Here is a 22826-nt window from a genome sequence, read left to right as displayed (position 1 = left end):
AAATATGCTGACATTGGGCAGTTCTCTATGGACCCACCAAACAAATGTACACATATCTAGAAGAATCAGAATCATAGTTCACCTTGAAAGTATAAGATTCTGTGTGTCAGAACTTCAGTGGAATTTTTTTTTGTTCTCTAAAGATCCAGTAATGAATAAATACCCTGCTCAGCAAATCCAGTCTCATTCTGAGCTCAACTAATACACACAGGCTATTAAATATGCAGGTTGTGCGGAAAAATCCATACTATGAGCAACACAATGGTTAGAGAAGCTCACATTTTTTAGGATGTGAATTAGTTTAAGAGGAAGATCAAGGTAAGAAACTTGTGTTTAAAGCGGAACTACAGATAAAAATGACCATACAGTCTACGCTAAAGTCTGCCTTAAAGCGGAGGTCCTGCCAAATTTATTTAATTTATTTAAAAGTCAGCAGCTACAAATACTGCAGCTGCTGACTTTTAAAATATGGACACTTGCCTTTCCAGGGCGCCCGCGTTGTCAGCACCCGAAGCCGATCTGTCCCTCGGCTCTCGGAGGGCGGCTTCACAGCCTGGTCCCTTACTGTGCATGCACGAGTCGTGCTGCGCGATCCCACAGGTCCCTGCTGTCTTCTGGGACCTGTGCGTCTCCCAGAAGACAACGGGGGGGGGGGGGGGGTGTTGTTGGGGCTGCATGTGGCATAGGTATCCGCAGGTATCTATGCCCGGAAGTGGAAGCAAATACCTGGATTATACAAGTATCTGCTCCCCCCCCCCCCCCCCCTGAAAGGTGCCAAATGTGACACCGGAGGGGAGGAGGATTCCGAAAAGTGGAAGTTCCATTTTTGGGTGGCACTCCGCTTTAACATTAAAAGGGTAACTCCACTTTCATGGGGAAAAAAAATAGCAAATAAAGAAAAAAATATTATTGTGTATACAATTGCAACAAGTCATATTGTAATTGAATGTCACTGTAATTTTCTGAAAATGCAATATAGCTACCTTGAGTTCTGTACACAGATAAAGTGCTGTACACGTCTAAAGGGATTCAGGCCCAGCAGCTTTCCTCGTTAGTGCCCTGCAGCTGCACAGCTGACTGATAATTATGAAACCACTCCCATTAGACACAGAGGAACCAACAGGGATTTCTTCAAAATAACAAAAGGTTGGATTCTGCAACAAAGGTTGTAATAGTCCTTGCAATGTACATAGATCACCCAGGGGGAGTTTTTTTTTCTCAACAAAAGCGAAGTTACGCTTTAACACAGCAGTTTTTGTTTTTCTGAATCTCCTCACCCGTTATTACTTGCTGATCCTGCCAGCAGATCGGTTATTTTTCCACTTGCTATAAAAAGGGCGACAATGCTGTTTGGTCCACAGTCAAATTGTGCAGCAGCATTGTCACCCTGTGAATAGGGTATTCTTAGATTTGGGTTTTAATGCACTTTAAGTAGGCGACAACTAAAGACTAGCCGAAAGTGTCACTAAACTCTGGTTAAAAAAATAAATAATCAAAAATCGAATCAAGTATGTATTTATAACTCAAAAATACCTTCTATGACTCTCAGCCCCTGTATGAAGAAATGCGGTCATCCTATCTTGCCCACTTCGGAGACGGATTAGAGACCTTAGTGAACATAGTGCAGTACACATCATCTCAAATCTTGAGGTACTATTTTTTTTTACATATCCATTATACATTTCACCATTTACATTCATTGCTCTCTTATGACCTTCCATAAAATCCATTCATAGTCATTTCCTCAAATACTAAGTATGAGACAGCTTTAGGTATGAATGATGGACAGGGATGAAGAACCACCTTATCTCTACCAAATGGGGACTATGACAGGATAATGCCAACTCCTACACCCTACAGGCCGATGTAATAGCCATCAAAGATCCCACCTTCTGGGACTACCTAGGTAAGGGAATCACCAGACAATTCTCAAATGGAGGTTTCTGGAGAACAGAGCACTAGGTTTAAATTCCACGGCGGCAAAAGAGACCGTACAAGCAGAAGCACACCAAGAAATCTACACTTTCTACGTACAATGGTATATCTTGCTAGAAGTAGACTTCCTCTCCTTCAACATAGTAGGGATCACTGATCCAGACAGACCTCTATCCCTCAGGACCTGGCTTTTAACAGCCAAGCCATAAAAACTTGCGACTGTAAAGCAGGATGGAAGTTCAGCCTATGGGACAGCTGGTCCTCTCTGAGAGATAGCCCCCGAAGGAGGTCTACACCCACCCAAATGACCAGAAGACCTTCGCCCTTGATTTCTCACAGGAAATGCTGAAGAAGCTAGTAGAAGGTACTGGCCCCAGAGTGGCACTAGGACTGCGGCATCTACCAGAGGAACCCTTGACCTTGCCAAGAACCGAACCTGCTGAAGAAGCCGTGTACAGGGCTGAGTAAATGGAACTGTCTTGAAGGTGACAACCACCAGGCCCAGAACCTGTATACAAATCGGGAGAGAAGGCTAGATAAAAATAGGGATGTTCCGCACAGATGGTTATATAGATGCTGTAATGAGAGCTGCTGCCTCCACTGAGACACCTGTGTGGATAGGGTGTCTGATCTAGAAAAACAGGTTAAATAGTGGGCGTGGTGCTGCTCTATCAATGTGTGTTTGAAAGTCCCATTACATGTATACCTATTTTGATATACTCTGACTATCATATACCACAAATAAAACACATTGTGTACATTTAACAGGTACTATAAAAATTATGACAATTCGAATACATTCCTTCCAATAAAGTGACAAGTGTTGATTGATGTGAAAAACAACATGTGCAAACCATCAATAATAAATGAACTGAAATCAATTAACCAATTGATAACTGGTGAAATCTCTTATCACAGTGATTCAAATCAATGTGTGAATAAACAAGTCCTTTTATATATTGAAATTATGTAACCAACATTCAGGCTGGATTCATGCCATTGCCGCATGCGGCTCACAGCAGGGGTCCAGTGTGTCCTGGTTCACCGTTTCAGATCAGAATTCAGCCCAAATTTTTGGCTGAATTCGGACCTGAAAATGGATCAAGAGACGCATGGGGCTCCTGCTCAAATCTGCAGCGGAGATATGTGAACCAGCTCCATAGAGAGCTGGTCAAAATCTCCTGCTATTGCGAATTGAATGGTGTGAATCCAGCCTTAGAGTCAAAGTGACTAGTGCCTTTTATCTGTGCTTATAATCATATTGAAAGTGCAGGTCCTCCACTGCGTGCTCCCCTATGTTAATGCACTCACCAGAGAGTTCTCCCCTCAAGGGGAGCTTTAGCATCATTGCGTCACTTCTTGTTTAAACCATGGAAAGCATGGAAAACCCGGAATTCCTGGTTCTACCAATTTTTTTTATTTTTTTAACAAATGTAAATGCATATATGTATGTTTTTACACTGATTAAAATAAGTAAAAACGTTATTGCACTACAGAATGTAATTTCTCTTTGCATATACTGCATTTACTGAGGTGAAGTGACCGATTGCACAAGGAAACAAGGATTTACACCAGCAAGGATCTGTAAACTAAATGCAGCAGTTTGGCTGCAGAGACGTGATTGATGTTGGTTACATCATTTCAACATATAAAAAGGACTGCTTACTATTACCAGGACTTTTTTATTCACACATTGATTTGAATTACTGTGAGATATCACAAGTAATCAATTGGTTAATTGATTTAAATTAATTTCATTATTTATGGTTTACACATAATATTTTTCACACCAATCAGCGCTTGTCAATTTATTGGAAGGAATTTATTTTATAACACCTGTTATATGTACACAATGGGGGTTATTTACAAAAGGCAAATCCACTTTGCACTGCAAGTGCACTTGAAAGTGCAGTTGCTCTAAATCTAAGGGATAGATCTGAAATGAGTGGAAGCTCTGCTGATTTTATAATCCACTCATGTGCAAGCTAAAATGCTGTTTTTTTTGTTTCACAAGTTTTTATTGAGTGAATAAAAAAAAGCATAATACAACTTAGTACAAGAAAAAAACAATTGAATTTGACAACAATTGTTAGATGAAGTACAATTACGGAAAGAAGTGGCATCCATATTTTATCAGACACAAAAACATTTAGTTAGAGCTCATAGTTAGTGATTATTCCACCTTTTGTCTTTTTTTTCTTCTTGTATGAAAATGATGATAGTCAAGTTATGAATAATCAGTTTGGGAGATATAAGGATGGAAGGGGGAGAGGAGGAAAAAAAAAAAAAAAAAAAAAAAGGGGGGGTGACGTAGTTTTAATGATATTAGGACTTGATATTAGGACATGTACTAAAGTATTTTACCCCAGGATATGCGTTACCCATTTCTTTATAATTAGATCATGTTACTGTTTGATAGTTGATTTATAAGTCTTTGAACGATGTCCAATCTTGCCAGGTTGCAGAGAATTTTGAAATATTTTCCTGAGAAATACTTCTTCAATTTGTTCTATATTGTTTATTCTTCTGAACCATTCCACTTTCGTTGGAATATTTTCTGAGTGCCAATGGTAGGGGATACAGTGTCTTGCTGTATTAACCATAAACATTGGTAGTGATTTCAGGTACTTTTTCCTGGGGACAGATTTGAAATGTAGAAGGTATTGTGCCGGAGTGAAGCTCAATTGTTCTGAAGTAATTGAGTTGATGGTTTCATGTACAGATTTCCAAAAGTTTTGAATTAGTGGACAGGACCACCAAATATGAAGCATCGAGCCCTCTTCTTGTTTACATCTCCAGCACCTGTCAGAAATTTGGGGAGAAAATGTATGTAGTATAGAAGGGGTTCTATACCATCTGGTTAGAATTTTAAAACCACTTTCTTGTGTGGCTACATTTAATGATCCTTTATGTGTGTACATATATATTTTTTCCCAGTTTTCCTTTGAGAGTGAAATATCTAGGTCTCTTTCCCAGTTTTGACATAACGAACTTGAGAAGTCCATTTGACCCTCAAACAAAGAGTTGTAAATGTTTGAGATGATGTGTCTATGTGGAGTCATTTTTGTGCATAGGTCTTCTACAGTCGAAAGGGGTTTCATCCAAGAATGCGTTGTCTCTCTTTTGGTCAAGAAGTGTCTAATTTGGTTGTAGTTCCATTGTGGGATTTGTAATGGTTTAATGTCTCTATTAAGGTCGTATCTAAAAAGGATTTTCCCATATTTAAAGAAGGGTTTGTTTAAAATTTCTTTGTGAGGACAACTATGTGTAAAGTAATTTTTGTCTAGGCCTGGTGGGAAGTCGGGATTGTTGCCAAGTGGTGTGAGGGGACTTAGCCAGGGTGTTGGATTGGTGGTTTCGAATGTTTGTCGGAAGATTACTAATGTGGGGCCTATTAGGGAATGTGATTTGATGCACTTCATACATTTCTTTCAGTATGGGTAGATAATTTAATTGGTAGAGATTATTTAGATTTGAGGGGATTTCAATTCCCAAATATGTGAAGCTATGTTTAGCCCAAGTGAATGGAATTTTTTTTTGCATAATTCAACTGTGTGTGATTGTAGTGTAATGTTGAGAGCATTAGATTTAGAGTGGTTTATTTTTAGGTTTGAGAGTAGGTGAAATAGATCTAGATCCTTTAGAAGGTTGGGAAAAGATGTGTGGTTCAGAGAGAAAGAGAAGTCATCGGCAAATGCTGAAATTTTATATGTATTGTTTTGAATCTCAATGCCCTTAATGTCTTTGTTGGCTCTGATTTTGTTTAGTAATGGTTCTAGGGTTAGGACAAATAAGAGTGGGGATAAGGGACATCCCTGTCTGGTGCCGTTTCTTAAGTTGAAGGCGTTCGACAGGTGGCTGTTCACTCGGACTCTTGCTGTGCCATTTTTTATTTTCCTTGCATGTCCCCTTGGATCTACAGCGACTTAACTTCCATGTGCACTTTCAGTGCATTTGCAGTGCAAAGTGGATTTTCCTTTAGTAAATAACCCCCAATGTGTTTTATTTGTGTCAAAATAGGTATACCAGTAGGGCCTCCATGCACACTGGTTTAAAAAATATTGCTTCTACAGTACAGAGTTTTGTGTTCTGCCTGTAGAAGCAGTGCAATATTATCCTATGTGTCCATGCACATTAGGTCATTAAGAGGCATATTTTGAGTTTAACGTTTAGAGGCAGAACAAAAAAAAACCCTTCTGGTTTTCATTTCTGATTGGAGCTTGGAGGCAGAAAAAACTTAAAACTCTCCTGAAATCATCTAAACTTTGTCCAAAAAAATGCTCTATATGAGTGTTTTTTTTACTGCCGATAGAACAGACTTTTTTTTAAGCCCAGTGTGCATGGAGCCTAATAGCACTTTCAAACACCCATACCCATAAAGGAGTGACACGCCCACTATTCACTATTTTCCCCATTTTCCGGGAGAGAAGACTGCATGACAGCAGCTGGCCTGTAGTTCCCGAAGTTTGACGAGAAGAACCAACACCCTGGTCAACATTAAATCCAGAGTAAGACCCAGGTGATTAAATTACCTGGACGGGGATAGGGCGGGCCTTGGGTAGTTTGGACATCACTCAAACCTTTGCAGGAATTATACCCGCACAAGGAGACTCAGGGCCTAAAGACTCCGAAACGGACGAACTCTGCCCCGTTCTTTGGTACCCCCAAAAGGATAATTTTGTGGATCTCCTTGACACTCACGAAAGAGACCTATGAGTCCGGAAAGCAGCGAAGATGGAGGGCCCACTTTTGCGACGAGGCTCCTTCCCTTTCCTAGACTGTGGCAGGTAGGTACTCTCTTCCCCCCCATGAGAAACTTAATGATGTCATTCAGAGTAGCCCTAAACAGGCAATCGACTTGAAAGGGCAGATCAATGAGAGCTTTTATGGAGGCTTGGTCTGCAGACCAATTCTTGAGTCACAGCATGCACCTAATCAATACCGCTGAAACGGAGAGCTTGGACAGTATGGGGGAGACATCCAAAAGAAGCATAGAAACTTAAGCCCCTGAACCAACTGGTTCGCCAGATAAACGTAAGCAGAGGGAACCTGCTCCTTCCCCAGACTCTGGTGCAAAAGTTTGCCCCATTCAGTTAGGGTTTGAGATACCAGGGTCGAGGTCAGGAACGGTCGCAATACCGAGCCTGCCATACTAAACATACTGCGTGCCACCGACTCCACTTTACTATCGGCCGGGCCTTTAAAAATATTGGGGAATCCTCTACTGGGATCCTGGTTGCTCCCAACCTGGAAACAGGAGGGTCCACCACGGTTGGACTGGTCCACTTTTTAAAAACTGATTCCTCAAAAGGGTAACGTACTGCAAATTGTTTGGGGACCACAAAGGGTTGCTCCCACTCCTTATAGACAATATTGTCAAAATAAGGAAGATAAGGTAACATCTTAGCTGTACGAGGCATCTTGTGTGTAACAAAAGGGACAGCCATGCCTGTGGTCACAATAACCATGTCCTCCATTTTTAAAGTCTCACGCACTGCAGTAACAAGTGCATCCACTAGCATTTTCTCATTCGCTGCTGAGACCGTGGAGGAGTCACCCTCACTATCGGACGGATCAGGGAGCGCAATATCAAGTCCCACTGGACAGGCCACATCCACAGCGGCACCAGACTCAGAATCAGATGAGACAGACTGAGCAGGAGAAGGCGGAGGATGCTTCCTGCTAGACCTCTGCACACACGCCACTTCCACCCGGGATACCAATAACTGTAGGACTGCCATCAGAGCATCAATGGGGAGCTGGGGTTCTGAGGGACCTGGCACATTCATGAGGGGGTCAGTGAGAGAGCTGTAACCCTGAGGCTTCTTAGGACAAGGAGACCCCGCAGCAACAAAAATGTTTTGGCACCACTATGGAGCCCTCACACTCAGGGCACTGTCAGGAGCATCTAGTGCTCCTGCTTCTCATTTCAGCATCCAGGGTTTTGGCTATGGCACTCTCCCTGTCTGTCAGTCCACCTGCAAGGTGATTAATATGATCAGTCTCTGGGTGGAAACCAAAAACCTGTTATAAGCCTGCCAAACCCTCACTTGCGTGCTTGTGATACGTGTGTTATTCCTGATCAACCCCCACCATCGGTCTGCCCTGCTAGTTTGGATTTCCCTGTGTATGACCTTGGCCCAGATTTATAACTATTCCCTGAACTCAGCCTGCCCTTTACCTGGACTGTCATAGAACCACACTACCAGTCTGACAAGCGCAAGTACCTGTTTGCTTTGCTCAATTCGCGCCTGCCCTGGCCTGGCGAGTACCGGTAGGTCTGCTTTCCTTATGGGGAAGGGGGCTGCTATAGGTGAAGAACACAGTAGCCAGCTATAGTGTCTGAGCACATGTGTTGGGGTAGACGTGACATTATTACAATCCTTTAACAAAAACAAAAAAATTCTGTGAAGATTGATGCTACACAGGCTCGTTTATTTGCTGAGGAAATTTGCAAATTGACATGCCAAGTCCGGGAACTGTCTGTGCATGTAAATGCACCTCTAGCAATTACGCGAAAGCCAGAGACCAAAATTAACCCGCCTCATAATTTTTCTAGTGACCCCCGTATGTTTTCCAACTTTAAAAGTAGTTCTATGCTATACTTTAAGTTTAAGCCATGTTGCTCTGGTTCTGAAGCAGCCCGATTACATGGGTGCAGGGGGATCCCCAGTCTTGGGCTTTTAGTCTCCCCATAGATGACCCAGCCAGAGGGTCAGTTGAAGCTTTTTTCAAGGCCTTAGGTTATCTCTATGATGATCCTGATCGTACCCACTCAGCGGAAACTAACCTTAGGTCATTACGCCAGGATAAATGAACTGCTGAACAACACTGTTCTGATTTCCACTGCTAGGCACCTGACTCGGGGTGGAATGACCCTGCTCTAAGAAGCCAATTCAGGTTAGGCTTATCAGACCCTATCAAAGACTCCTTAGTACACTACCCTGAAGCAAAGAGAAAGAGAAAGGCGTACAGAGAGGTTTGTTTCTTTGCCCCCCAGTACGCCGTCTACTACTACTACTTCTTCATCAAACTCTCCTGAAGGATGAGCCTATGTAAATTGGTGCTACCCATTTATCCTCTGGGGAAAAGGCTAGAAGATCTCAGGGACTCTGGCAACCACAGCCACTTTGTCACCAGCTGCCCTAATAAGCCGAGGCATGCCAAGAGTCTAGTCCTGGTGGGGTTTATTCTATAGACTATACTGTGTCCGTTTCCGTCAGAGATAGACTTTTTGTTCCTGCATAACTTAGTTCTGCCAAGTTTTCTCATCACTTCTCAGCTTTCATAGATTCTGGCACTGCTATCAATTTAATCGATAGGGACCTAGCATACCGTCTACAGATTCCTGTGACTAAGGTGCACAGACCCTTTTCAGTCTTAGCCGTTTATAATTCTCCCTTGTCCATGGGTCTGGTCACCTTATACACTGTACCTATTACTCTGACCATTGGGAATTTCATAAGGAGACCATCAGCTTCTACTTGATAACATCTTGTGCTTATCCCCTTATCTTAGGCTATCCCTGGCTTAAACTTCATAACCCACACAGATTGGGCTACAGAGGAGATTAGGTCCTGGTTCCAGACCTGCATCCAGAACTGCATTAAGACTGCTGACCAGTCGCCCATTTGGAACCCTTGAGTGGCCAGGACCAATCATGTGCCTTTATTGCAGTCCTGTTTGGATCCTGATCATGACAGTTTGTTCAAGTGTGACCCCAGTTTGCGTGGCTCTTTGCCTTTAAATGACTCCGTTAAAGCAAAAAACGCTGACATGTTTATTGAATCCTCTACAGGCCACCTCTCCAGCCAACTGCCACAGCCAGAATCTTTTCCTCCTAGAAGCCAAACTTACCCGCTGGCATAGGCCAAGTTTTTGGTTCTGCCTAGTCCCACTCCTGCAGAAGGCGACATAGCTCTATAGTCAGGATTAATGGAGCAGCGTGTCCGTCGATGAACTAAAGAGAAAGCAAGCCTCTTACTATGGGGACACTTGAGTAAGCTTGCTCCCGAGCTACACCCCCACTCTCCACATTGGCTCACTGGCTGTGGTTGACAGCAGTAGAAGCCAATGGCTCCTGCTGCTGTGTGAGCCAAGGAGAGTTACCTGGGAGAGATGCTGCTCTTGCATACACTGCTGGATCAAGATGAGGCTCAAGTATAAGGGGGCTGAGAGGGGAGCTGCACACAGGTTTTTTTACCTTAATGCATACAATAAATTATGGTAAAAAAACTTAGGCCTCTAGAACCATATTTAGCCTGGGTTCACACATATGAGATATCAGAAATTGCATGCAATTCGCATCGTACTGATGTGCAGATCAAATGTGATGTCTCGGAATCAAGTACGAGGCGGTTCTTCACTCCGGAAAAAAAAAGTCAGCAGCTACAAATCCTGTAGCCGATGACTTAATATAAGGACATTTACCCGTCCAGGGATCCAGCCTCATCCTCACCTGGGCTATTTCTTCACTAGTCTCCAGGTTCTTAGTGCTGCTATCTATAGTGGGGGAAGCAGGCTGTGACAGCTTGCGGCTTCACAGCCGGCTTCCTACTTCGCATGTGTGACCGTACTGTGCTTTGTGAATGGTTCCACAGCTTTCTGGGATCTGTGACGTGTCCCAGAAAGCTGTGAGGGGAGAGAGAGGGGGCCAAACTTCCATTCTGGTCACCTAGGTGTTCAAGCAGAAGCGGGAGCTACCTGTCAAAACTAGACACCCGCTCCTCCCTCCAAAAAAATTACCTGCCAAACGTGGTGGAGGAGGACTTAAAGCGGAACTTCATCTTTTGGTTGAAGTTCTGCTTTAAGCAAGTCCCTGACCATTCTGGCTTATAGATAGGCACTTTCCTAAAGAGTAGTAGTTAAAGAGGACGTAAACCCTGATGAGTTTACTTCCTCTTTCATTCCCTGCAAAGGCAAAGCATAATGGATTACTATGCATCGCATAGTAGGCCATTATGTGTCAATAACCTGACATAGGAGCCAGCGATGTCACCGCTGTCCCCTGTAGTCCGGCGCAGCCATCTTCTCAGTAGGGTCTCGCTGCTCCATCGCTGTCATTCGGTGAAGCCGCAATGATGTCACTTCCGTGCATGTGCACGGGAGCCGACGCACGGCATCTTCGTTGTTGACGATGCATCGCTCAGTGCGCCGTAGACAGCGGTGCCTGTCTTTCAGCAAATATCTCCTAAACCGTGTAGGTTTAGGAGATATTTCTTGGACCTACAGGTAAGCCTTAATCTAGGCTTACCTGTAGGTCAAAGTGTGTTGTAAGGGTTTACAACCACTTTAAAGCATTGCTTGGTGTGCTATTTGCTTGTTTAGAAGATGTATCTTCAGTTTTGTGTGTCATCCTGGTAATTTAATATATTTAAAAGCTACAAATCACCTTTGTGTGCCTTTGCTTCATCTTCATGTCCTCATTACATAGGTTAGCTATTCATTTCTTGCATGTGAAGCTCATATTAATACAATTAGCTGCACAGGAAGTCTTATTTCGTAATTTAATATAGCCTTGTTTGCTTTGTTACATTAATAGAGTTAGCAGTGTGATCTTTTTAAAATTTTAAATCTAATAAAGAAAAATCCATATCTTCTTTCAACAGCTTTATATCTTGTATCTGATATTTATGTCTAGATTAGTAAGAAAACAAATTAGGATGACCCATTGAGAAATATATGGCACATATACAGTGCATATATACACACACATTATATATATATATATATATATATATATATATATATATATATATATATATATATATATATATAAAGTGCATCTGGAAAGTATTCACAGCGCTTCACTTTTCCCACATTTTGTTATGTTTCAGCCTTGTTTCAAAATTGATTAAATTCATTATTTTCCTCAAAATTCTACAAATACCCCATACTGACAACGGAAATAAATTTGTTTGAAAACTTAGCATATTTATAAAAAAAAAAATATCACATGTACATAAGTATTCACAGCATTTACATGACACTTAAAATTGAGCTCAGGTGCATCCCGTTTCCACTGATCATCCCTGAGATGTTTCTACAACTTGATTGGAGTTCACCTGTGGTAAATTCAGTTGATTGGACATGATTTGGAAATGCACACACCTGTCTATATAAGGTCACAGTGTTACCAGTACATGTCAGAGCACAAGCCAAGCTATGAAGTCCAAGTAATTATCTGTAGACCTCCGAGTGATTGTATTGAGGCAGAGATCAGGGAAGGGTACAGAAAAAATTCTGCAGCATTGAAGGTCCCAAATGAGCAAATTGGCCTCCATCATCCATAAATGGAAGAAGTTTGGAACCACCAGGACTCTTCATTGAGTCGGCCGCCCAGCCAAAGTGAGATTGGGGGATAAGGGCCTTAGGGAGGTGAACAAGAACCCGATGGTCACTCTGAAAGAGCTTCAGCATTTCTCTGTGGAGAGAGGAGAACCTTCCAAAAAACAACCATCTCCGCAGCACTCCACCAAGCAGGCCAATATGGTAGAGTGGCCAGACGGAAGCCACTCCTCAGTAAAAGGCACATGGCAGCCCAGCTGGAGTTTGCCAAAAGGCACCTGAAGGACTCTGATCTGATGAAACAAAGATTGAAAGCCTTTGGCCTGAATGTCGAGCGTCATGTCTGGAAGAAACCAGGCACTGCTCATCACCTGGCCAATACCATCCCTACAGTGAAGCATGGTGGGGGCAGCATCATGCTGTGGGGATGCATTTCAGTGGAAGAAACTGGTAGACTAGTCAAGATCGATGGAAAGATGAAGGCAGCAATGTACAGAGACATCCGTGATGAAAACTTGCTCCAGAACGCTCTGGACATCATACTGGGGCGAAGGTTAATCTTTCAACAGGACGACACTAAGCACACAGAAAAGATAACAAAGAAGTGGCTGCGGGTCAACTTTGTGAATGTCCTAGAGTGGCCCAGCCAGAGCCCATACTTGAACCCGACTGAAAATCTCTAAAGAGATCTGAAAATGGCTGTGCACCGCCGCTCCCCATCCAACCTGATCTTGAGAGGTCCTGCAAAGAATGGGAGAAACTGCTCAAAAATAGGTGAAGCTTGTAGCATCATACTGAAAAAGACTTGAGATTATAAATGGTGAATCGACAAAGTATTGCGCAAAGGCTGTGAATACTTATGTAGATGCGGGGGGGGGGGGCATGCGCACGAGCGAGGAAGATGGCCGATTGAACTCCCTGTTCTACGGCGCCGGAACGAAAGAATCCTGGCTAATACAGCACAGCCTTCTCTTTGGCACATAGCAAGCACCTGCCGCGCCGTCGGATTACTTTGGGTTCCCAGAAGGCATGTACTGTACGTCCAGGAACTGTTAGAGTTAACACTCGCTGCACAAAGCCTCTCCAGTCACAGGAAAGGGCAAGATGGCACCCGAACGTCCGGAGCCTGATGAAGCCACGCAGCTCTCTGCAGTGGAGTCTTAGGCAGACAGCCTACATCAGTTCCCTAATGACTTGGCAAGTCCCTTACATGTTGACTCAGATGCTCTGCTGGCCAAGTTCCGCTCTATAGTGCGGGATGAAATAACCACGGCCTCCTGCAAGCTTTCTTCTAACCTGGTGAAAGGTCTTAAAGAGCTAGGCCACCGCACAAACCAGCTGGAGCAACGTATGGACTTGGCTACCATAGTGCTTGAAGGACATCAGGAGGAAGTCGACAAAATGACTGCTGAACTTGAGAATCTGAGTGATAAACTGGAGGATGCTGGGAACAGGGCCCACAGAGATAATCTCCTCAGTGGAGTGGTCCCTGAGGTCATTACTGATTTGCATGGTACCACCACTGCTTTCTTTCAGGAACTGGCACCCGAGATCCCCCTTGAGCGATTGGAATTCGATCGCATTCATAGAATCCTCGCTCCCAAGCCAAATAAGGTTCTGCCAGGGGAATTCATTATTACATTTTACTATTACTGCACTAAAGACAGACTTTTGCAGTCTGTCAGGGATCGTCTAGACCAGGGATCTCAAACTGGTGGCAATCCAGCTGTTGTGAAACTACAAGTCCCATGAGGCTTTGCAATGCTGACAGTTTTAAGCATGACTCCCACACTCAGAGGCATGATGGGACTTGTAGTTTTGCAACAGCTGGAGGGCCGCCAGTTTGAGACCCCTGGTCTAGACCTTTCTTTCCAGGGTAACTCCCTTCAGTTGTTTACAGACCATTCCCCGGTTACGATTTCCAAATGGCAGAACCTGAAGCACTACTTTCAGATTCTGCAAACCCAAGGCATCAAATACAGATGGTCATTTCCTTTCAAAGCCTTGTTCTCCTACCAGGGTCCACAGTTTCATGCTTCTTCCCTACCTCATCTACGGCAACATTTTCAAGATCTGCATTTTGACCTTCATTCTCAGTTGGAGGCACCATCTTCATCGCTCGTCCACGGTTTTCTCAGCCTCCTCGCAGGTCACCCAGGTTGTCCCAGTTCAGCTCTCAGGTACTTTGTGCCCTGCAAGATCAGCGTTTTCAGGATGTACCCAAGGGTTGACAGAGCCTGTTGTGTCTATATGATCTGTTTAATCTTCTGAGAGCCTGTGGATCCTATTGGACCTTATCTGTATGTTGTGTTTTTCTTTTTCCCTCTCAGGATGATTACCGCTGGCTACGGCCTGTGAAACACAACTTGCCATTTTTTTGAGCCGATGTGCGACCGAACTGCGTACCCACTGTTTGTGCCTCTTGTTAACCCATTTATTTTCAGGCCAGTACGTTGCCTTTGTTGTTTTATATAGTGTTCTGGTACTCCACCTCAGGCCACCCCGTTAGAGAGATGGCGGCTCTGGGTGACTGTGACCCACATTTACTAAGGAGCTATGACATCTGTAATGTGTTCTGTTTTTTTCCCCAACATGGCAGTTAATGCCCAGTTTTCTGGCCATCTACTGTTATCTTCACCGTGGGGGAACTGTTGAGTGACATAGGAGGGTTGGACACCCCATTGTCTGACAGGGCGGTTTTACATACTACCAGCCTGGGGGTCATCTCCGACCCTTTGCAGATTTCAAGGTGCTGTGAAGTGTTGGATATGATCTACCATCCCTGGGCAGGGGCTGGGTAGTTCTGGGTTACACTGTTATGCGCCTTTTCCTACAGTAATGTTATCTACTTTGTTGAAAATGACTTTTTAGTAGTCTAGCTGCCACATATGGTCATTCTATACTGTTCTGGTTTCATTTTCACCCTGGATGGGCCCACATGAGTGGGACAGCCTTGGGTGACTGTAAACTACTTTTGGTCAAACGTTATAGCGGTATCATTTAACCACTTCAGCCCTGGAAGGATTTACCCCCTTTCTGACCAGAGCGTTTTTTGCGATTCGGCACTGTGTCGCTTTAACTGACAATTGCGCAGTCGTGCGACGTGGCTCCCAAACAAAATTGACATCCTTTTTTTCCCCCACAAATAGAGCTTTCTTTTGTGGCATTTGATCACCTGTGCGGTTTTTATTTTTTTGCGCTATAAACAAAAAAAACGCCAATTTTGAAAAAAACGCATTTTTACTTTTTGCTATAATAAATATCCCCCAAAAATATATAAAAAAACGTTTTTTTCCCTCAGTTTAGGCCGATACGTATTCTTCTACATATTTTTGGTAAAAAAAAATAAAAAATCTCAGTAAACGTTTATTGATTAGTTTGCGCAAAAGTTATAGAGTCTACAAAATAGGGGATAGTTTTATGGCATTTTTATAATTTTTTTTTTTTATTAGTAATGGCGGCAATCAGTGATTTTTATCGTGACTGCGACATTATGGCAGACACATCGGACAATTTAGACACATTTTTGGAACCATTGGCATTAATACAGCGATCAATGCTATAAAATTGCATTGATTACTGTAAAAATGTCACTGGCAGTGAAGAGGTTAACCACTAGGGGGCGGGGAGGGGTTAAGTGTATCCTAGGGTTGTGGCTGTGTGTGACACCACACTGATCGGTGCTCCCGATGACAGGTAGCAGACGATCAGTGTGCTGTCATTAGGCAGAATGGGGAGATGCTGTTTACATCGGCATCTCCCCGTTCTTGAGCTCCGTGACACGATTGTGGGTATCCCCGCGGTGATCGAGTACGTGGAACCCATGGGCACGGTCACGGAGCTCGCGGCCGGCGGCGCGGGCACGGCGGGAAATTCAAAGTAACGTACGGGTACGTTACTTTGCCCAGCCGAGCCATTCTGCCGATGTATGAGTACAGGAGCTGGTCGTGAACCGGTTAACCAGAATTTCATTTGTGCCATTATAATAGACTAGAGTGCTTATGTTTATTATTAATTTCAATATTTAAAATAGCCGAGTGGTTCAGACAGACCACTGCTTCCCCAATGTGTCGGCACTTGGCTAAGAAAAAAGTCTTGGCCAACTTCCGACCCCCTTGTGGGCCTTTTGCATTTAAGCTTTTTTGGTTCATTATGCTCAGAGTTTTGCTTGGCCTCTAAATGTTCTGAGATTCTTTTCTTTATGCTTGACTTTTTTTCCTCTATCCTTCCTCCTTTTTCTTTGAGTCCATGGTGTATGCAGTTGGGGATAACTTTGGTTCAATTTCTTTCCACCATGATGTTGAATTGGTTGTCCCTGAATGTTCAGGGTCTGAACTCCCCCCAAAAAAGGGTGAAGGTCTTTAAATATCTAAAGAAATAGTAGGTAGACATAGGTTACTTGCAAGAGATGCATTTTTTATCATTCTCCTGCCCCAAATATTTTGATGACCTGCATCCCCAGATTTTTTTGGGGTAATGGCCCAACTAAACAAAGAGGTGTGCTTATAGCTACCCACAAATCGGTTCACTTTAGTTGCAATAAACAGATAGCAGATCCAAATGGTAGGTACCTTTTGCTCCAAGGCACTAGATAATGAAGTTACTATCATGACTTCTTATGCTCCTAACGTAAATCCGAGGCCCTCCCTGACCCATATTTGCTCTTTATTGACATCCCACCAGAGGGGTAGCCTTCTTTTGGCAGGTGACTCAAATGTGACATTGAATCCTGTCCTAGACAAATATCCATCGGATTGCACTGCTACATCATCCGACGCCAAAAAGTTCTCTGATTCTCTACAAAGTCATGATCTGGGAGACATCTGGAGAGAGCTCCATCCCTTGGGTAGAGATTACACCCACTATTCTCATCCCCATCATTCCCACTCTAGAACTGATCATATGTTTGTACTACGAAAACCTCTTCCTCTAGCGGTATCTGCTACTATCTTAGCTGCCCCCGTGGCCGGACCATGATCTTGTTCTGGTTGTTTGTCATTCTATTCTTTGTAAACCTCAGCACTCCCCCTGGGTCATGAATGACTCGCTTTTGTCATTTAAAGAGATTCAAGCTGACATTTTGAAAGCCTCAGTGAAGGCTCAGTCTCTTCTCCTGTGACTCTGTGGGAAGCATATAAAGCGGTCCTTAGAGGCCATGTTATTCAGTTGGCAGCGAAACAAACGGGAGCGCCAATTAGCACAGTGTACCCTAGAAGTCCGCCTAGAGCCACTTTCAACGACATTCAAGCAGTTCCCTACCCCTGCTAATAGCAAATTGCTGGACCAAACCCGTACAGAGCTGGACTTATGTCAAACAGATATGGAAGAGCGCTTTTTGCACTGGGCTGGCCAGAAATGGTATGCCAAAGCAAATAAACCAAATACTATGTTGGCTAATTGGCTACGCACCTTCATTCCTAAATTCACTCCCATCACCTTATGTACCCGTCAAAGTTCTTATAGGCAATCCAGTGAGGGTCTTAGATGAATTTCATTATCTCCTTACTACTTTATATTTATCCCCCAATCAGACTACCAACCAGGACAATGGTTTATCATTACCCACGTTATCTGACACACAACTGTCCTTCTTAGACCCCGATATACAAGTATCTGAAGTTCTTCAATGCATTAAGGAGTTAAAAAGGTGGGTAAAAGGCACTTTATTAAACGTAACTTATGGACATCCTAGCTCCTTATCTGGCGGCTATGTACAACTCTGCTAAAGATGGCCAGGCCTTTACTTCAAACCTCTTAGCCGCTCACATAGTAATGAGCCCGAAGACCCACCGTGATCATTCATCCTGGGCCAAATCTAGGCCCATATCGCTTAATAATATGGATATTAAAATATTGACCAAGATCCTGGCCAACGGTTTAAATTCCTTTCTACCTCTCTAGATCAAGGAGGATCAAGTTGGTTTTGTTCGGCAACGATAGGCAGGAGATGCAATTAGGCGAATTCTACAGCTCCAACATATAGCTCATAGGCGCTCTTTGTCGACAATGCCTTTGTCTCTTAATGTGAATAAGGCCTTTGACACCTTATCATGGCCTTATTTTAAGACTGTACTGCCATTATGGTTTCAGTGCTTCTTTTTTGAGATGCGTAAATGGCATTGTTCGATTCACCTCAGGCTAAAATTAGGTACATGCAACTTATAGTGTATATCGCTATTGGGTAATTGCTGCAGAACATGCAGGTGGGAGACACCATGGTTTGTCCCTTTTGGGCAAAATTTCCTGTCACTGTATGGATCCCCGCGACAGATGTCAATATGCGCTACAACAAATGGATTACTTTCCTTCTCTTTTCTCTAATAGGAGAAGGACTCATCAAGGCTGCCCACTTTTTTTGCATTTATCCTGGCAATGGAATCCTTGGCAGAGGCGGTTCGTTCCCATTTAGACATAATGGGCATTGAGGTTGCTGATTCCGTTCACAAGATATCATTATTTGCTGATGACATCTTGATGACCATGACTTCCCCCAGAATTTCCCTACCTAGTTTACTATCCCTTCTGGACACTTTTGCGTCTCTTTTAGGACTTCATGTTAATCCCATTAAATCTAAAGCTATATCAATCAATCTTCCTCCTTTGGACCTAGCGGCTTTAAAAAATGATTTTCCATTTCAATGGCTGTCCTCCAGACGTATGCTGGATTGTATCAGGCCAACTATCCTCCTTTGTTTAGAAAGCTGTCAGCTATGTTGTCTTCCTGGATTCATCTCCCGTTATCTTGGTTTGTTGGATAGCAGCAGTTCACATGACTTGCATTCCCGAAACAGCAGAGAGCCCCCTGGATTTCTTTAGAAGTGAGAGGGCCATCAAGCATCTGGCTGGGAAAACTGCTGTACTCAGTTTTGAGGCAGTAAAAAACAAACAAAAACACATTAATGATATTATGGTAAATTAAAAGTTGACAGCTATCCTTTCAGACACGCATGATAAATCCCTTTGGGTTTGACAACCGTGGGTTCTTCCAGACTCGATATTGGGCTCCTCTCGATTTAACACATTTCTGACGCATTCCCCGTGGACTCCCCCTCTTCTCTCCTCCTCTTTTTTTTTTCTTCTCTTTTCCCTTTCTCTCTTAAGTTTCTTTTTCCATGTTTTATATTGTTTCTTTAACAGTGAAAGCTTTTAGGACAATTGCAGCAATACATGTGTAACAAGAAGCGGAATAGTAGGCAGTTTACAAGTTTCAATACAGTGCAGTTAGTCATACCTATAAACAATATTCTCTTATGTCATAACAGCTTAGCATCCTAGCATAGAAGGGGCGGGAGGATAGAAAGGAAAGGGGAGGTAAAGCATGACCCATTAAAATTTGTTCCCTAAAGGCCAGATCCTACCTTTAAACCTTATAGTTAAGGCTCCTGTCCTCAACTAAAGAATACCAAATTTTGTCAAACTTTTTGGGGCAATTACGCCCCATGTAAGTAAGACGGTAGAGGGGGAGTACTGCATTAACCATTGATCTCCAAAACATCTTTTGATGTGTGGAGGCCTGTAGGTTGTCAGCTATACCCAGCAACAGAATTAAAGGGTCCAGAGAGATCCCTACCTCTCCAAGACTGTTTATGTCGGTGACCACCTCCCTCCAGAAGTCCTGAATTTGAGGGCAAGACCACACCATATGAATATGTATGTGACATTTAAGACATTTGACTTGTGAGGTCTGATATATTATTGACAATCTCAGGGGAGTGTAATAGACTCGATGAATGAATTTCATTTGTACAGGTATATCTCGGGCTGAAATCAAAGGATGGTGCTGCTGGACCCCTGCATTCTAGTCTTCCCAGACAGTTTGGGCAAATCTCTCTGTCATTTCTGAAATAGCTCGTCAGTCTGAGAGTCTCTAGAGACAATCAGCCTGGGGTAGAGGACAACGCTCCATCTATGTTGTGTGCCGTCAGCAATTTTTCCACCGAGTGGGAGGCCAAAACAACCGGATCAGGAAACTTCGCCTGTACGGCATGTCTCAGTTGCAGGAACCTGAAAAGCATCCAGGAGGGGAGTGAAAACCGACTTTTCAGATCTGCAAAAAACAGGAGTTGACCCTCGAGCATGACTGGGGTTACCCCATAACGGAGTATAAGGCGAGATATCATGATCTCCACCCAGTGCCTTAGTCAACTGTCTCCAGACAAAGATGGTAGTTTTCATCAGAGTAGTATAATTGGGATTAGACTGGGTTCCTCTGTAGACCAGATTGCGAAGCTCCGAGTGTGATCCCAATAAAGCGGCTTCTAGATCAACTGCAGGGTTAGTATCCTGTTGCTCAAACCACCGCCTCACTGTCACTAGAACTGCGGCCCAGTAATATAACTTAAAGCAAGGCAAAACCAGGCCTCCCTCAGTCAGTGGCAGTTGTAGAGTATTTTCTGCTAATATGGGGGTCTGTCCCACCCATATAAAAGATGAAATGACACGTTCCAGTTTGGTGAAGAATATAACAGGCACTGTTACAGGAGTATTTCTAAATATATACAAAAATTTGGGGAGGAAGGACATTTTAACCAAATTTACTATTCCCACCAGATCCAACATTTTTGAGTAAATTGCTCCAAAATTGGGTACAAATTATCCTCCACAAATTAAGCAAGGTCAGCTTGGCTATGAATTCCCATATATTTAAACCTAGTTACCCATTTCAATGGTGTCTGCAGGGAAGTAAGGCTTGCCATAGGAGTCAGAGGGAATAGGACAGATTTACCCCAGTTAATTGTGACCCCAGAAAGGAACTGAAGAAGTTTATAATCTCAAGGGCTGCTGGTAAGGAATGCTGAGCCTTAGTCAAGTACAAAAGGGTATCGTCCACTCAGAGCGACACCTTCTCCACTGGAGGACCCACTTGTATGATCTGAATGCTAGGGGAAGCTCTATTAATAGCTGCAAGGGTTCAATGGCCAAAGCAAAGAGGCTCGGCTAAAGGGGACCCTCTTGTTGCATGCCTCTGCGAAGTGGAAAGGAGTCAGAATATTATTAATGCGTACTCTGGCACAAAAAGTACAAAATATTTTTCAAAATTGTTGCTCTTTTTTTTGTTTATAGCGCTAAAAATAAAAACTGCAGAGGTGATCAAATACCACCAAAAGAAAGGACATACATTTTGTTTGGGTACAACGTTGCACAACCGCACAATTGTCAGTTAAAAGCAACGTAGTGCAATATCACAAAAAACGGCCTGGGCAGGAAGGAGGCAGATCCTTCCGGAACGGAAGTGGTTAATGGATGATATATGGGTAGAGCCAAGCCAGCAACCTCCCTGTCCTCTCCCCCTGCTCAAAGATTCTTTGGGACTGGTATAACATCTGTTTCTTTGCCATTGCCACTCTAAGAAGTGAGACCTTCCGTAACACCACCTGCCAATTATAGACCCTTTTATCACCTGACTCAGAATAGAAATGTCCCCTGCCCTAGTTTCTACTGTCAGCAAGGCTTCAGTCGACTTACAGCAAACCAATCCTATAACTGTTTGGTACTAACCTTGTACATATGCCTTAAAGGCATCCCAAACTACCTCTGGGCTAGCGGTGTCATGGTTATGGACCCAGTAATTCCTCACTGCCCCTGCCACTAGGGGCTCCACTCTGATATCCAAGATCCAATATCTTGATAGGCGCCACACCAGGTGTTACGGGGCAACTAAGGTCTGAAACCTTACCAACAATGGTGCGTGGTCAGAAAATCCCCTAGGGAGAATAGCTATGTCTTGTATCCTATGTATGCTTCTGCCTGAGGGAGTCATGCTTGTAACTGTCAGCTTGGCAATGCCTCATGGGACTTTTAGTTTCAGAACAGCTGGAGGGCTGACAGTTTTAGACCCCTTCAACCACAACACGTATGGCTTTCCCCAGTCTGGAGAAGATACAAAATAAAAAGCCCAAAAAAAAGTTCAAAGCATAAAATCACCAGAGAGCCCCCCCCCCCCCCCCCGAGGTCATGAACAGATAGCAACCAATGAGTTATGATTAGGCTGCAAATTCCACACTGTAAGAAGCTCAGTAATACAGGGTGTGTAATCCACTCCCCCTCAGACCAAGAAATTAAATTGGAACAGTATGTAAGGCAGTTTTGAAACTGGGACAGAAGAGAGAGAAGGGACATGCCTTACCTGAGCTACAGCAAATGTACAGTGCCTTGCAAAGGATTCGGCCCCCTTGAACTTTTCAACCTTTTGCCACATTTCAGGCTTCAAACATAAAGATATACAAATTTTATTTTTTGTGAAGAATCGCCAACAAGTGGGACAGAATTGTGAAGTGGAATGAAATCTATTGGATTTTTGAAACTTTTTTAACTAATAAAAAAATGAAAAGTGGGGCGTGCAAAATTATTCGGCCCCCTTGCGTTAATACTTTGTAGAGCCACCTTTTGCTGCGATTACAGCTGCAAGTCGCTTGGGGTATGTCTCTATCAGTTTTGCACATCGAGAGACTGAAATTCTTGCCCGTTCTTCCTTGCAAAACAGCTCAAGCTCAGTGAGGTTGGATGGAGAGCGTTTGTGAACAGCAGTTTTCAGCTCTTTCCACAGATTCTCGATTGGATTCAGGTCTGGACTTTGACTTGGCCATTCTAACACCTGGATACGT

The 22826-nt window shown here is 43.4% G+C and overlaps 1 protein-coding gene across 4 annotated transcripts in view; it reads right to left on the bottom strand.

Moving 5' to 3' along the window:
• The window catches only part of FNDC3A (fibronectin type III domain containing 3A), a 443791-nt gene that overhangs the window by 8579 nt on the left and 412386 nt on the right, over window positions 1-22826 (bottom strand). The window lies entirely within an intron of this gene.

The sequence above is a fragment of the Lithobates pipiens genome, unplaced genomic scaffold (genome assembly GCF_037356315.1).
Source record: "Lithobates pipiens isolate NorthernLeopardFrog02 unplaced genomic scaffold, aLitPip1_a1.2 Scaffold_16, whole genome shotgun sequence".
NCBI lineage: Eukaryota > Metazoa > Chordata > Amphibia > Anura > Ranidae > Lithobates > Lithobates pipiens.
The sequence above is the reverse complement of the archived record's forward strand: the minus strand, read 5'-3'. Positions and strand labels throughout refer to the sequence as shown.